Source organism: Camelus bactrianus, chromosome 35 (assembly GCF_048773025.1).
Source record: "Camelus bactrianus isolate YW-2024 breed Bactrian camel chromosome 35, ASM4877302v1, whole genome shotgun sequence".
NCBI lineage: Eukaryota > Metazoa > Chordata > Mammalia > Artiodactyla > Camelidae > Camelus > Camelus bactrianus.
In genome coordinates this window covers 13965406-13982406 of record NC_133573.1, presented here as the reverse complement: position 1 = coordinate 13982406, position 17001 = coordinate 13965406, and the positions used below count along the sequence as shown (strand labels likewise).

General features: G+C 44.0%; 1 long non-coding RNA gene across 1 annotated transcript; it reads left to right on the top strand.

The window, feature by feature from the left end:
* Nucleotides 1–3115: 3115 nt before the first annotated feature.
* LOC123617873 (uncharacterized) lies at nt 3116–13805 on the top strand. The gene is made up of 3 exons (XR_006726151.2): nt 3116–3398; nt 9179–9323; nt 10984–13805. It is a non-coding gene; the product is annotated as an uncharacterized LOC123617873 (long non-coding RNA).
* The last annotated feature ends 3196 nt before the right edge of the window (nt 13806–17001 follow it).

The following is a 17001-nucleotide window of genomic DNA, read 5'->3' as shown; positions in this document are numbered from 1 at the left end:
CATTGCAATGAACTCTGCAGTGGTGTCTGTACATCATTTTTATGATTGTGAAGTTTGTTACGTCGAGTAATGTTTATTGTGAATCAAGCATTTATTTGGGTTTCAAAATCCCTATGTTACATTGAGACCCAGCTGAATCAGTATTGCTCATTTTATAGTCAGTGAGATATTTATACATGGTGGAGTGCTCGGGGTTTTTCAAAACCAGCCAAAAAGATGAGAGCCCTGTGTTCTAGAAATTTACGCCTAATATAATCAGCACGGATAGTGCTGTCTACGCAGCGAAACATCTTTATACACTTACCAGTGTAGAGCAGCCAGTGTGAACCAAGACCAGGGCAGAAGCACGATGTCACTTAAGCATAGACTTGGCTTAGGAATAATGACAATCACAAGGACTCCAAAGCATGAAGTGCTTTATACCAACACTTGTTAGTCAAGCTTCTTCAGTTGCGAACAATAGAAACCCTCCTCAGGACGTTTAAGTAGACACAGAATTTATTGAAAAATATTTGACAGTTCACAGATTCTCTGGAAGGGCCCACGGAACAGTCTTGGAAACAATACACCCAGGAATAGCGCCCAGATTACACACTAGATCAGTCCAGTGAAAAATGCAGAGGCCCCACTAATGAATGGCCATAAAAGTGCAGTTACGCAAGATGAGCAAGCTCTGTGATCTGCTGCACAGCATCGCGCGTGTGCTCAGCAGGAGGGTAGTGCACACTTCAGAATTGTTACGAGGGGAGATCTCATGTTAAGTGTTCCTGCAACAGTAAAATAAAATTTTGAAAAAAAATTAAAAGCGTGCAGGGCATAGACACTGAAAATTGTCTCTTTGATGCTAAGTTTGGGCCTCTGTGGCTAGAAACACTGCCTCTGCCATCTCCAGAAGCCTGAAGGTGTCTGGTTCCACTGTGAGTCCCGGACGGCACGTCCTCTGACACAGTCTTACGTGGCTGCATCTGGTTGGCTGACGTCTAGAGCCCATCCCTTGTGCTCTGACCACCAGTGAAGCTGAAAAAACGGGCTTCTGCCTGCATGGAAGGCAGAAGGAGCAGGTCTGGAAGGCACTAACACAGAAGATAGGGAATCCCAAATGCAAGGGGAGTATTTAAAGGTCCTGGCTAGCCAGAAAGGATGGGGCATTTCTAAGTCATTTCTCAACATGTGGTACTTAGCATCTGCTTTGTTATATCTCAGGGTTCCAAGCCCTCCCCCCAAATCTTATCAGTTAGAGTCTCCACAGGGGGAGTCAGCAACCTGCATTTTTCACAGGGTCCTCAGGTGACAGGGATGAACCCTCCAGAGGGAGAATGCCTAAATTTTCAAAAGCCCTTTGAAAAATTGTATTTGATTTACTTTTAGAATTGAATAAGGGAGGGCCATCATCGTTATCTCAGTCAGAGATCAAAATCTCTGTAATTCTACATAGAAAGGCCCTCTTCAATGGACGAGAGAAATTATAAATGTCTGCTCTTCCTTCCACAAAAGGAGCATCAGAGGAGGAAGAAAGACAGCATTAGGGTATGTAAAGAGCATGGCCTCTGAGGCTAGATGGCTTGGGTTTGAATGCATTCCATCTCAGTTAGCAGTGTGTATCGGATTATATTTTCCCAAGGTGGCCGCAACGATATTTCCCATCCCATGTGCTATTCTAGAATCTTTTTAAAATCTTGACATTCCCCCCGTTCAAGAGATGGGGGCAGTTTATCCTTCTGTTGAATCTGGGTGAGACTTTGTGGCAGCTTCAGCCAATTGAATGTAGCTGAAATAATGCTTTGTGACTTCTTAGACAAAGCCATGCCCTCCCGCCTCGCCCTCTAGAGACGCTCGCCTTGGGAATCCAGCCACCATAGTAAGAGGAAGCCGAAGCGGCCCGCGGAGAGGTACATGCAGAGTGGGAGTGGGAGTGGGACCGCTGGCTCACGGCCTTGGCTCATCTCCCAGGCGACCCGTTTGCAGCCATGGGAGCCATCCTGAAACTGGCCCTTCCAGCCCCCAGCTGAGCTGCCCCACTTGACACCACCTAGGGCAGGGGCAAGTCGTTCCTGCTGACTCTTGCCAAAATTGTGGATGAGTGAGGAAAATCAACAGTTGCATTTGCTTTAAGTCACTAAATCAGGGAGGTTTATTGTGTAGCAATACATCACTGATAAGGAAATGAGCTAATTAACCTCTTTGTGACTCAGTTTCTCTGTATATAAAATGAGAACAATAATTGTATCCATTTCATAGAGTTTTAATAAGAAATAAGTTATTGTATGTAAAGCACTTAGAAAACAGCCTAATAAGTGCCATATGAGTGAAGAAATAAGTAAAAGTGGATGGGATGACCATATTAAGCAGCAATCCAGAATTCCTTCAGACATGTAGGAAAATTGCCCAAATTTCACATGTCTGAGGTGGGTCAATTTAAATTAATAACCATCCAAATGATAATTTAAAAAAAATTATAAAATGAGTTTTGCCAGCTTTAATTCTTCCTAACATTTCAGCCAGGCTAAATTCAATTAATATTTATTTAATTAAAATGCATTATTTATTCCTCCCATGAATCATTTATCCTTATTTCCAAGTCAGAACTCAGAGTCTAAATACCCGGTTCTGTTTCAAATCTCTCTTTCCCTTAATTAAATGACCTTAGCCAATTGCCTTAGTTTTTCTCCAAAGACCTAGTAGCTTGCAAACAAACATTTGGAAAATAAATAAAGCTATACCGTATGATACAAATTTTAGTTTTTCCTGTTTATCTGGCATGTGGTTCTTTCAGGCAAATGATCTGTTGGAAATAACAGGACTGACAGTCAGAATATCTGATCCTGCAGCTCAAATGTGATCAAATCTCCCTGGGCACTAAGATGTGGGGGATGGTGGGCCCTGGAACAACATCCCAGCAAAACCCATACCTGCTTCTATTTGCTTTGTAACAAAAATGGACCCAACCTGAAAAGTTGGTATATGGGGTGGTAAAAATCATGCTGAATTGTTCTTTTTTCTTCCACTAAACTTCTGTTTTAAAAAATCATGTATATTTTTTAACCTTTTCTCATTTTATTATTCTGACACATGCAGTTTTATAATCTATTTCTTCATCTCTTTATAGGAATGGTTTTAAAATAGGCAGCCTTCTGAAAACCGTGGTCTCTGAATGCCTTCACTGTGCGAGAAAACTCATGTGCTCTGGGCTCAGAGCATCAGGAGGACCTGAGGTCTTGGTAGAAATGTAGACTTGCAAGTTCCACCCCAGACAAGGTGAATCAGAGTCTGCATTTCAAACAAGATTCCCAGGTGGCTCGTGTGCATAGTAAAGTCGGGAAGCTCTAGGGTTGTCACTGAGAGCAGAATGTTACCTGTCTTTCTCCGTGGTATGTGTGCACCAGACCAAGATGACAGAGGTACATGGTGAGAATTTGGGACTTTTGGAGATCTCTCTCTTCAACCTCTCCACCGCATCTCTCGCTCTCCCTGCCTCTCCCATCCCTCCATCTCCTTCTCTCTCTCATTCTCTCTCTCTTACCTGCATTGACTTTATCTTTTTATTTTCCCCTGGAAATATTGAAACAATTGAGATTTTTTTTTTGTTTTTCTCCATCACTTGGAGCTGATCCCTTTCATCTCTGATTCAGCCAATTCCCGTCAAAGCTAAATATTAAACAGATCTGTCTCCTGACAGCTGACCCCAGATCGGGACGTGCCTGTGTTCCTCCCCCTGGGGGTAGAGAGCTGAGCCGACAAAGGTGGAGGAGAGACAGGATGGAGCCAGTTCCTGTCCCCTGGGGAAGCCCCAGAGTTGTGTCTCTGCCTTCCCATCAGCCAAACAGCCAACAGTCAAGCAATGCAGAGCTTCTGGAAGGCATTCTTGTAGAAATTCCTTCTTTGCCAGAGGGTGAAAGTCTTGCTAATTGATTTTGTCTGCCTTTCAGATGAACTTACAGAGACAGGAGAGTTTGAATTCTAACAGAGGAGTAGCATTTTTAGATACTGGGGCAGATGTTTCTAATGTATATCCTGTGACCTAGCTTTGCATAGTAGGTTTTTTTGTGTTGTTTTGTTTTGTTTTGCCAGCTTGTTCAGGGAAATAAGAACAGTTAAAATTCACTAGATTGACAATCTTTTAAAAACGTATTTCTTTTAAAACCATTACTTATTCACAGCCAATCAATATAAGAAAGCTCGCTCTTTTTGACATCAGGGCCCTGCCTCTCTCTGAAGATGTGGGTGAAGGGCACAGTCCTGGAAACTCCTGGCCAAGGAGAACTCACCTCAGGCTCTGCACTGCCCGAGTGCTTCTGCCTAAACGCAGCGAGCTACTGGGCTCGCATCTGACGTGCTGGATGTCTGACTGTGAAAACAGACAGGAAGAGAGGAGACAGGAAGAGCAAACAGAAATGACAGAACCCCCTCGGCCTCACCACTTCACGCTGCAATGAGCCAGGGCTGTTGGGGCTCCGGACGGAGGTGAAATGACACAAGTGCCCGCTTTGCAGTGTGCAGCTCGCAGTTGTTTCAGACACTGAACACTCAACCAGCCTCCCGGGTGTTGGGAATGCCCAAGGTTTTTTGAAGAAAAAAAAGCACAGGCGTCAGAAGGCTTGCCCATAATCCTGAAGGAACAAACCTGCAGTCAGAATCAAAAGTTGGTAGGGCTGTCTTTGCCTGCAAAGAAGGAAAGTTGTGGAAAATCTATGAATTTGGGTTCACAGTGTCTTAAGCCCTGTAATTTCACTTTCTTCCCTCCTGCCTTGTTCTTCTGGATTTGAGTGTTGTTTATGTGAGTTTTGGAACATGAAGAATACGGGCTTATTCTCTTGCTCACTGTGTGAATCTCTGAAAATAAGAGGTGAAAAAGTGAGTTTATATCCTCTTTAGTCTGATTTCAACCAAGAATAAGCTTAGGAATTCTTAAAATGTTTGTGACATGAAGTAGAAACTAAGGATATATTGGGCTTTTTTGTTATATCTTATCTGTTTGATTTTTCATTTAAGCTGTACCATAAAGTGTTGTGGACGCTGAAACTCAAGCTTATTGATACATTTTTTCATAAAGCAAGTATTCTACATGGGTAGTGGAGGATAATATTCATAACTGTGTGCCTCATTTCTGAGACAAATCTACTGACACACAAAAAGTGCACTGGGTTAGTAAAAGTATAAACCCAGAGGGAAATTTTTAAAACAGGAGGGTGTTTTATCTACTAGCTCCTTTGGGAGGAGAGGAGAGGAGAGGAGAGGAGAGGAGAGGAGAGAGAGAGAGAGAGAGAGAGGGAGAGGGAGAGAGAGAGAGAGAGGGAGAGAGAGAGAGAGAGAGAGAGAGAGAGAGAGAGAGAGAGAGAATTATTAACCTTGTTCAGAATTCCAATTTGTTTTTGGAATTCCTTTTGTTTTTCAACATCCCCTTCATACATCTTTCTGTAATTTACGCATTTCTGTAATTGGCCTAAAATCTTTCTGGAACAAACAAGAATAGAAATTTGTTGTTTTGATAATTGTCTGTTCAAAATTAATCTTTACCGTTTTTTAAACCTGAAAGGAGTTCTTGAGTTCAGTAACCAGTGGTTGTGTAACTATTATTAAAAAGCAAGGGCTCCTCCTAGTGATACTGCTAAACGAGTGCAGTGTGCTGAGTCCAGGTGCATTGCTTTTATTTGTGATGTTACAGGTTCACCATCCTCACTAAACACATGAGGAGAATCCACGCAGTCTTCAGAGACGGGGAGAAGATGCTCCTATGTATTTTAGTGAAGCTGCAGTAACTCCTTCAGGCCGCTAGGGGCCATTTGACTAAATTATCTTCCCAGTTGAAGGGAGAGCTCCCCAGTGGGCACCTAGGGGGCAAAAGCAGGTTCTGTTCCTGCTCTAAAGCGGGATCTTCTTCGGGGGAAGAATCAGGCTCACCATGTGCATAGGTCAGTATTCCTCTCATTTGATGGTTGTTCAAAATCTCTTTAAAAGGAAAAGATCATGTACTCTCAACGCTGCCTCCAGGACCAATGACTGGATAGCAGTGATGTGTGCACAAAAAGATTGCTCCGTCTGATTTAGAGCCGTCAGCCAAAGTGGGGTCGAGTGAGGCTGAGATGGCTCACGTCCCTTTTATTATTATCCGCTGCAGTCAGATGTTGCTGGCCTGCTCCTTACCCGCAAAAAGAAACGTAGCTAAAATCACTGCTCCCCACCCCCCTCACCCCCTGGGTAGGACAGGAAGGACTGCACACCCCCTGGGCGAGTTGTTCAAGTTGTGGGGGTGCAGGGGGGGCACTGTTTTCTTTCTCCTCCCCTGCCTGTGTTGATCTACTAAAGGAGAGCTACACCAGGTCAGGTGCGCCAGGCACTGTCTCCCTGGTTTTACCGACGTTAAGCTCTAGAAGACAGGATGGGACACACCAGGCGGGCACACAGGTCCCGGATACCCTGTGGCTGCGCAGCGTTACACGGAGTGGGGCCGAGGCCCAGCAGACGCCAGGGAGGCCTCGCCTTCCTCTTGAGGAGGTTAAGAGACGGTTCGTTGTTAGCATGTGGAAATAGCTTTGAAGGAAAGCCCTGCGCTGGGTTGTTGTGACTGGATGTAAGTACTGCTGAGGAGCATATGAAAGTGACGCATCCTCCTCGTAATTACAGTCGTTTCCCCAGGTTTTAGTCGCAGTTTTCATCGTGCTCAAACTCGCAGATCCGCCTCGAAGCTTCGATGTTTCTCTCCAAAGGCAGCCGGCTATGGGTTAGTAACAGAGAACCCAGAGGCACGTTGGAATTTTCCTCCATAAAGTACCGGGTTCCCGACGTACGATCCTGGTCATCTGGACAGGGTCCTGCCCCTGGGGGTGCCTGCTGAGGAAAGGGCATTTCCACTTCTCCTCGTGCACATGGTGTTGGGGTGTCAGGGGAGGGCAGGATAGTCCAGCCTGGAGTCTTTCTGTGGTTTCATCTCTCTTGTCCTGGTATATGGAGTGTTGGGGGGAAGATCAAGGTTGAGCATTAGAATGTGGACAGGAGGCAGGAGTTTTGCCTGTAAGTTACAACAAAGCCTGAACTCGCAGGGCCTGGCAAGGAGACACAGTGGCCACGGTTGGCTTGGGCCCAGTGCCAGGGCCCCCGCAGAGCAGGAGATGGGCTGGGGCTTCCTCCCAGAGCCACCACAGCGTGGCCGGTGCTTGGATGGCCGACAAGCTCTGTGCTGCGTCTCCTGAATCATGGAAACAGACAGGCTGGGCCAGGATGGAATAAGTGAAGCCGAAGATTAAAGACAAGTTTTAAGTGAGGCACAAATTAGAGAGCTGGAGAGGCCGACCGAGTCTGTCCCATTCTCTTTTATTTCAAAGTATCCTCTCACGGTCAGCCTTCTCCTTTTGGCGGTGAGACTGGAATGGCTGGAGAAGCAACTCAGACCTTTGTAAGACCCTCTGGAGGCAGGAAGTGCAGTGAAGACCTGGAGCCGGGGCACAGAAGGGCCATGAAGCCAGAGCCCTGTCTGCTGGCTTTCTCCATCCGTGTCGAAAAGGTGCTCAAGGTTTGTCCTTGCAGCAGCCCATGATTTTCCTGAGAAGCTGAAAGAGAAACAGGGATGATCACAGAGCCCACAGGTCCCCAGGTTGGTGTGATGCTGCGACCCTGCCCCTGACTCCAGCCCCACAGATGTCAGCTTCTTTGCCATCCCTTTGAGTGCACCATAAACTGCCCTTGGCAAGGACTTCAATCCTTCTGTCTCTTGAGGCAGTCTCTGGTATGTTTATGAAATGAGCTCTGGAGACTCCAGTTTCACAATTGACTGTGCACCTAAAAATAGAAAAAAAGTTTTGTTCTGAGATAATTTTGTCTTTAAACAGCAAGATCAACAAAAGATGCCTTCAGGGAACTGGTGGTCCTGCACTCAAGTCTAATGAAACTCTGGGCTGCCTCTGAGACGGGGGAGGGATGTGGCTCCAACACAATCCCCTTCCCATTGCCTCGCGCTGGCCTGGAGTAGGGATGAAGCCCTGAGCAGTAAATTGTGACCTTAAACCAGGGTGAACTATCACCTGGTTGAGGAGGCACTATTTACTGGACTTCCTCAGAGCAAGGCAAGGCCCACAGTCTTGACTGGTTGGAAAGCTTTTTAAGAACCCCAGATTGCTGGTTACCAAACCTCTCTTCATCTAAATTTTTAAATCCCTGGATAATTCCCTGGAAATGTAATCCGGATGTTTCTGACTCATGTATATTTAAGCCCATCCCAGTGTTGTTTTCAAAAGGCATTTGATGGAAATTCCGAGGGAGCTTTTTGTCTTTATCCAATCAAGGACTCCTGTAAATTAGACTCACAAAAGTCAACATGGTTGATGTGAAGTCTGACTACTTTTGTCTGATGCTTGCTTACTTTTTTCTTGCTAGTCCTGTTAAGTTTCCTAAGAAGACAGGAAAGAGAGGTGCTGTCCCATCCCACACTCCCTCAGAGTGAAGCACCCCCCTCGGAGCTGACACATCGGGATCCCTTCAGTAAGCAGTGAGGTCATAATGAAGCTTCCAGCAAGTCAGCTTGGGAAAGGGAGTGCAAAGAAAATAAAGCAAAAATAAATATTAATTTCTAGGTTCTTGCTATGTTGTAGGAAGTACTTTCCTTTCCAGCTGGTAGACTGAAGGACGGCGTGGCCTTGCTGTATTATGTCAGGAGGTAACAGATCCCAGGACATAACCCAGACTCAGTGGAGGGCCTTGGAGTTATAAAGACTTGGATTTGAATCAAAGTTCTATCCCCCTCACTCCATTCACGACTAGATATATGACCTGGGTGAGTTACTGGATGCGTTACTGGAACTCTCTGAACCCCCATTTCCTCATTTTTCAAGTGGAGGTAGTAATATTTAACTTGTAACTTTCAGCTAATGTGTGTTGAGTGCTTACTAGGTGCCAGATTTTGTGCTAAGAACTTTACATGTATTATTTCATCCTACCTCTGTAATGTCCTTCTACAGTTAGGACAGCTGGTACTCACAGTGTTCATGTAGCTGGGACACCAGCACAGCTTTCTTTCTCCAGAGCTCTCATCCTGTTGCTGTGAGTATGACACGAGATGACAGCTGTATAGGGTAGGGCTCCCAGTAGGCAGAGAAGAGAACCGACGTTTACTGGAACCTGACCTACTACATTCCACCCCCTCTATGTGCTTCACTTTCTGAGACTGTCCATTTTCTTGTGCTTGCAGAGCTTTGTGGAATTTATTTGGAAGCTCTAGCAAAGGATCATGGGGATGTGGCATATCTTGACCAAAGAAGAATTTTTCAGTTCCGCTGGAGAGGGCCGTTCTCTCCTCACAAGCACACAGCTTTGAGAAGGATGCATCTGGAATGGTAAGTGAGGAAGGAGGCAAGGAGCCAGTCAATCTTGAATTAAATGGAGCCAGACTTGTCTCTTATGGAACCCACACTCTTCCCAAAGGGTTTTAACCATGCCCTTCTTCAGAACCAACATTAAATCTAGAAAATGCTTAAGGAGAAAGATTTTTCTGTTCAATGCTTCATTTGTGCCAATGACAAAAGTTTCTAAAGCTTTTCAAAAACATAGCAGTGGGCTTTACTCAAAAGGGCTGACCGCAAGTGGGTGCTCTGTGCCCACCCTCCCCCACGAAAGATTCCAGAATCCCACGTGGTCTGCATTCAGCCATCCTGATTGAATCCCCCCCCCCTTTTTTTCTGATGGAGAGGAAATGTAGCTCTGTGTAGAGATATGTGTCCTAAAAGTCCCTTGATAACCCTGATTTAAAAAAAAAAAAAAGCGTTTGCAGGATTGAGCTAAGATGTTGAGATATGAATGGATAGCCTGGTTACATCAGATAAAAATGGGAATAAAAGTGCTCATAAAAAGGGAAATGCTTCTTTTTTTTTAAACAGTTGACTCACAGGAGGTAAACCCCATGGCCATGTTTATGTTATAGACTTTGTAGGACTTTGCTTCCTAAGAGGTGATAGTTTCTGTCTAACTGGATCTACTGGAGCACATATTAATCCCCTCTTTAGTTCAGGAGGGAGAGAAGTACGTCAGAGAAAAGATAAGAAATGATTGAAATATCCTTTTTTGCTCCCACAAAGCATGATTAAACCTCAGATTGACCTGATAATCTAATCAACATTTGTGCCAGACACTGTGCTGGCCCCTTGACATCAGTTATCTCATTGAATCCTCGCAGTAATCCTGATTTTATTATCATCATGATTCTGTGGGTGAGGAATTCAGGCACAGCACAGTGGGCTCGCTACTGCTCCACGGTGTTTGGGACCTCAGCTGGGAAGACCTGAATGGCTGGAGGAGTGGAACAGCCAAAGGCTGAACAGGCATCTCTCTCTAACACACACACACACACACACACACTCTCTCTCTCTCTCTCTCTCTCTCTCTCTCTCTAAACGGCAAGCTTGGGCTTCCTCACCATATGGCAGCCTCAGGCTATTTAAGCTTCTTAAATGGCAGCTCAAAGCTTCAAGACCGCGTGTTCCAAGAGGTAGGAAGTGAGAGCTGCCTGTCTCTTAAGACCCAGACTCAGAGTGGGTACATGTCCTATTTCCACCAGACTCTACCATATTTTGTTGGTCAAAGCATCCACAGAGCCGACCTTGGTTCAAAAGGACGGAACAGTGACCCCTACATCTCTTGATGGGAGGAAGACCAAAGAATTTGGGGCTATTTTTAATCCATCACAGTTAATTTCAAAATTGCCTAAATACATTCACATTGGCTGAATCACTGATATCAACATGTCAGGCTACACATTGAAGGGTTTTTCCCCCAGACTTTATCCAAACTTGTTAATAAATATGAATATTAGCCAATTACTATGGGTATAAATCATCATTTGGGCTTTCTGGTGCATGCATGTGACGATCTTAGACTATATCTTCAGGAAGGAGTAGAGGAATAATTTTTGTTATCCCACGCCCCTAAAGCAACCATGTATGCTTATAATGGTTCATTTCATCCTCTCAATTACCTTAATGCATTATGTTCATTTTACAGATGAGGAAGCCAAGTCTCAAAGGGCCCAAAGTGGTTTCTAAATATCTACATCCTTGGTGCCTCCAAATTCTTCAAGCCTTCAGGATCATTCTTCTTTTAAAATTTAAATGCAGATTACTCCAGCCTACTTCGCACTCCATGTGTAAGAGAAATCCAACATTTCAGACTCTGAGACTTCCATCTCTCCATTCTTCTGATTTCCCGTTTCTACCAAGTTCTCGAGCAGGTTCTCGTCACATCTCTTCACCCCACCCCACTCTAATGGTGACTCCCAGCCCCCTTTCCACTGATCCATACAGCTCCTGTTAATACCAGGCTGTCTTGACTGTATCCGAGTTGTCCTGAAGGTTTGAGGGTAACGAGGAGCTCACATCCCACTTGGCAGAGGAATTTTAAATGGATACCAGACACTGCTGTTTTTAAAAGTTCCCAGGCCATTTCTGTCCCTGGGAATTTCTCACTGGCCGTTTGCTGTCACCATGAACCGTAGGCGCCTGCCATTGTCCTCCACCCTCTCCGTCTCCAACTCCTTAGAGCGTTCACCTCACTCCCCTGCTGGCTGCTGCTTGAAACTAATATCCCACCAACTGGTTTTCTGCACAGCAATTAGGTCCCTTCTGTTTTGCCCTGGGCCGCTGCAGCCATGTCCTGGCCTGGTGGTGCCTCCATTCACACCCAGAAAGGTCATCAAAATACCTTCAGGCACAATGACGCTTCTCTTCCTAATAATTCTCCTCTCACCATTTATAAAAATGAGGGTTTCCCCCTCTCCTGACTGCTCTTTAACTGAACACAAGCCAATCTGAGTGTCTCTAGCCTGTGAGCCTTTCTTTCTCTCCTGCTGCCTTGAAAATCAGAACAGAGGTGCGGATGCCACAGTGAAGGCATCAGAGCAAGGATGCTCATGTGATGAATGTGCCTTTGGGTCTAGTTTCAATTCAAATGAATATTTTTAAAATCTAAAATTCGTTTAGCAAATAAACATGCTCTGCACATAATAGATATGCAATAACTAGATGAAGAGTGACCAAATGAACACTAACAAATAAGCCTCACACCTTAGTTTCACAGCTTGATTACGGAACTAGCAAAATAATGAGTGAAATCAATGAAGGACAACATGAGCTGGCATCAGAACGGACCAAGCACAGCCAAAGGAGACCAAGGAAGGAGAATCAAATGGCCACAGAAGGAGGTGGAAGGAAACATAGCAAAGTCTAGGAAATTAGTATTGGTTGGATATTTTTTTAAAGTTTATTTAATAGATACTAGGAAGAAAAAATGTTTTAACAAAGCTTCTGATCATTTGCAAAGCGCCGTGAATGCCAGGGAGCCACAGTGCAGCAGGAGATGACCTAAAGAACCAGAAGGGCGGTTGTTCCTGGGACAGACCAAGAAATATTAGACAAAAATATTTTACCAAGGCAGCTCTCCGAATGAATACAGAACTGCCCCAGGAAGAGAACAATGGGATCACTTAAAAATATATGCAATTAAAAGCCAGCACGGCCCTCTTTTTAAGACTCCGAATCTGTGTATTGCAGAGGCCAGTCCTGCTGTACCATTGCTCTGTTAACTTTTGTTGAGTGACTTTGCCGCATACATGGTGGATCATGGAAACTGTGGGGCGAAGCCACGCCCCGTCTTCAGCTCTCTTAATAACAGACCTTGGTTTACATAAAGTACACAGTGTGGGCTGACACGTGGAAAAGAAGCTTTCCCACAGTGCCAATTTAGCTAGATTTGGAGGACCCAGTTACTTTCCCCCCCAGGACTTAGCTGGACCCCCACTGGAAGCTCTCTTGATCCCTAGGTAGCACACATCTCTGCTGAATGGAAATGTTGGTTCTCCTCTGACGTGGAGTCCTGCTGGGATCGCCGCACTCCTCTGTTCACTCACAAATTTAGCACTTCCCTTTTCTATGTCAACAAATCCCAGATAATTTTCACTATTTCATTACATTCTTAAGAGCAAAGGAGTCCACGCAAATAGTCCCAGTGACAAGCTGTAAGCACACAAGAGAAGACTAATTTCCATATTAAATCAAGCACATTTGTGGGGGCTTATGCTTTAGAATGTGCTGTCCTAATTACATTTGTGTACCATTATTGTAGAATTCTTCATCTGCTCTGAATTTCTAAAATGTACTGAAGTGCATATTTTTTAAAAACATAGGTATATATAAATACACATATAAGGAGAATGCCATTATTTTTGCCATTATTTTGTATTCAAAGCAAATGAAAATCAACACATATATGTTAAAAAATTTTTTAAATAAAATGAAAAGTGATGTCAGGGAAATTTCATCTGGTAGGAAATCTAAATCTGGAAGATATGCTGCCTGGTGCCTGGGGATGGTTTTGAGGGTACAGTGGCAACTGGCAGTGCTTGACTTTTTTTGGGTGCATTTTCAATATTGTGCTCTCAAATTTTGTTTGGGGTTGAAAAAAGAAATTTTTTTTTGGTGATTTCTATAAAACATGTAAGGGTCCTTTGGATACAGCCCTCTTAAAATTTAGTTACAGGAAAAACAAGTATCTTCTGAAACAGTGAAACGTTCCCTTTCATCAGATGCTGAAAACAATGTAATCCACTGTGTTTCCTCTTTCCCTAAACTGCCAGGAAGCTCAGAATTAAACTTAATGTTAAGTTACAGTAACTATTTTAAATCCCCCATTTATATGCTCCGTTTTTCTATTTTAACCACCTTATTGTGAACTCACATTTTATTGAAACTTGCCTGAAATATTTTCTGGGAGAAGGAAGAATCTAAGTTACTCTTTAAAAACAAAACAAAATTCTAATTCCTTTGGAATGTATGAGTTCTTTTAGATGAAAATCCACAGGTCAAACCCAAATACTTAGTCACTTATGAGAATGATTTCCACACGTTCCCTATGTCCTGGTGCATAAAAACACCAAATGGAGAGAAGTGGAAAGGCCGTCTGGAATTTGACTTCTTAATGAAAATCTACCCTCTGGTTTGATTCTCTGCTGAGCTTGTTCACTGGGTATGGAGAACAGGAAAAATTCTAAGTCTCACTTTTTGGTTTTCTAAGTGATTCCCAAGTGACAGCAGAGGAGAGCTCTCTCTGCCCCAGAGAGCTAGTACCCGGTGTGGATCCTTCTGTAGATACTCATGGTTCTGGGTCTGAAAAACTGAGCATAAGGGCTTATTGAAGCATCTTTATCAAGAGACGCTTGTTCTCGCTGGCTCCTGGCAAGGTGGCATCAAGCCCGACTCTCCCGCGATGGTATCAGTACTCTAATATCAGATACGGCAAATTCCAAAGGGCTGCAAAAATACAGTCCAAAAAAGCCAACCAAAATGCTCTAAAGCTTTCAAAAAAATAAACATTTCTGCTTCAATTATGGGTAGGAGGCCTGGGAAAGAGAAGAAGAATCCGCAGAAGCACTTAAATTAAGCCAGTTTGCCCGCCTCGGATCACATTCTTAGACCAGTGGCTCGACCTGCTGGGCTTCTTCAACCCCTGGTCATTTTGCAGCAAACAGTAACTTTTTAAAAGATTTTATGAATTGTGATTCGAATTTGATGCTGTAACCCAACACTTCCTTTAAAAAGTATATATATAGTCAGTGAATCATTCTTTATAACAAAGAGCTTGGGAAAAAATTAAGAAGGGTCACACAGGAATTTGTGGAATTGGAAACCAATCAGAAAGCCTGAGATAAAACGTTCCCATTCAGTGTGACCTAGAGAACATTTTAGAAATTTAATAAACCTGGAGCAAAGTTATGTGAAAACCCCAGTAGTAAAGAAAATGGTTAAATTCCACTCATTCCTGCGTCAGCGCAGAGCTGATGGCGGGGTCTTATCTGGGAACACAACAGCCAAACACTCGAAATCCCTGATACGTATCTGCCGCCCCTGGAAGGCAGCCGGCGGGCGGGAAGGGAGAAATCTCCCAACTGCCTTATGTTTTACGACGTGTGCTTCCCCCCAGAGCTGTCATCTTTTACTTCTATCCAAACTGGAAATTAAGAAGTAGAGCCTCTCAGATGGCAGGGGCTACTGATGTTGGCAATAAATGTATAAGTGAAATAAAAACAGAAACAAAATTCCAAAGTAAACAAGCTTCTGGAGGGCACAGCTCCCCTCAGTCCCCTGTAAACTGATAACAGGCTTATTAATTCAAAGGTAACTTGCTCAAGGTTTGAATTTCCTTTAAAAAGCCTAGATATATACTAGAATATAGATTTAAATATAGATTTTAAAAATAAGAACGTTTGGTCTACAGCAAAGAATATTTAAATATGTCAACAAAGTAATTTTCTTTTTATTTTTCAACCTACACATATCCCTTTATCCCAAACTGAATAAAGAAAAAGAGTTAAAAGAAAAACTCAAAACATCCTGTATTTTTAAATACATTCAGCAGTGGCTTTAGACAAAACTAATATCTTAAAATCCTAAAAAGCAAGCCCATATTATAACTGCTTGTTTAAAAATGTTATATGATTTTTAAAGGTTACTTTCCATTTACAGTTATTATAAAATGTTGGCTCTATTCCAGATGTACAATACATCCTTGAGTCTGTCTTACACCCAGTAGTTTGTGCCTCCCACTCCCTGATCCGTTACTGCCCGCCCCCCGGTGGTAACCACTAGTTTGTTCTCCTTTTATGTTACAATATAACTGATTTTTATTTACTGAAAAAATCAGACCTATTATTATATGAATGGAATTCATCTGTGAAAAACTAATGTTTCTGATACTTTCTTTTTTTAAAGGTTATACTTCATTTACAGTTACAGAATATTGGCTTTAGTCCCCATACTGTATCCTCAAACAAAGTAACTTTCAAACACAGCGTGTTCTTATCATAGTGAACCAGCGTTGTGACAGGAACCCCACGGCCTGACCGTGCTGTTACTGTGACCTACAGCCATGACTTCTCTCTGTTGTTAGGAAAATGGTGGAAAGCTTGTCACCTGACTCATGTGCCCCAGATGGACTTCATTTGCCTGTCCCTCTGTCTGTCCATGTCCTCTCGAACCAGACCACCGCTGCCTCCTCAGACAGAGAGGAGCTGGGAAGAACAGTCGATTACCAGGTACTAGCTTGTGGTCATTTATTAAGTATTAATAATTGCCAAATCTGCCACTTCTTTCTGTATTAGTCTCTCCTGCTTTCCCCTTCTTTAGTCATCACAAAACACATCCTTCGCACTGTAGACCTAAGAGAAATGCCTGACAAAGTACAGTTTCTTTTACACAGAACAGAGGCACCCAGTGCTAATAATCACAAGATTTATGATGAGTTGAGCTTTACGCTCCACTGATTTGGAGGGGGGTGTGGTTTTACTGGGAGCTGACAGCTCTTGACGCTGTGGTCCAGGGCCGCTGGGGCTTGTATCTGTGTGGATGTGCACAGGGATAAGGGCGTGGGGCACGTGCTGATGCTCAGGCAGCAGGACCTGTGGGCATGTGGCATCCATAAGCACTGTCGTATTTGATGTGTAAATTCACAGATCCCCGGGGATGACCAGAATCTGACGTGCTAGAAGCCTCCGGTGTGCTGCGCTTTCTCTGATGCCCTTCCAGACCCTCCCTCTGCCTTTCTGTACTCTCCTCTGTGCCCTCGAAGCTGATCTCTGCAGATGGCATCATTGGGGCATCTGCTGCTCTTTGACTTTTTGGAGTTTCAGCCAGTGGCCGCTCCTGGCAGCAGCTCACAGGCTGGCTGCTTTCCCCCGCAGCTCCCATCCCGATGCCCTCCCACTCCTGCTGGGTCCTGTGACCACCTCTCTCCCTGCTGTTTGGCCTCAGAGGTGGCTGTGAGCTCCCATGGGTGCTTGCCCCAGAGACGCGTCACTGCCCCTTGTCGGTTTCTCTGCCCACATCTTTGGAGAAAGTCCTTTCATTAAACTCTTTGTAGTTACCACTTTCCAATGTCATCTTTTTCTGATACATGTAGCTGTGTAGGTTAGGGGGGATAACTGTACTTTAAAAAAAATCAATAAATCAGACTTTTCATTCATTTATCTGATAT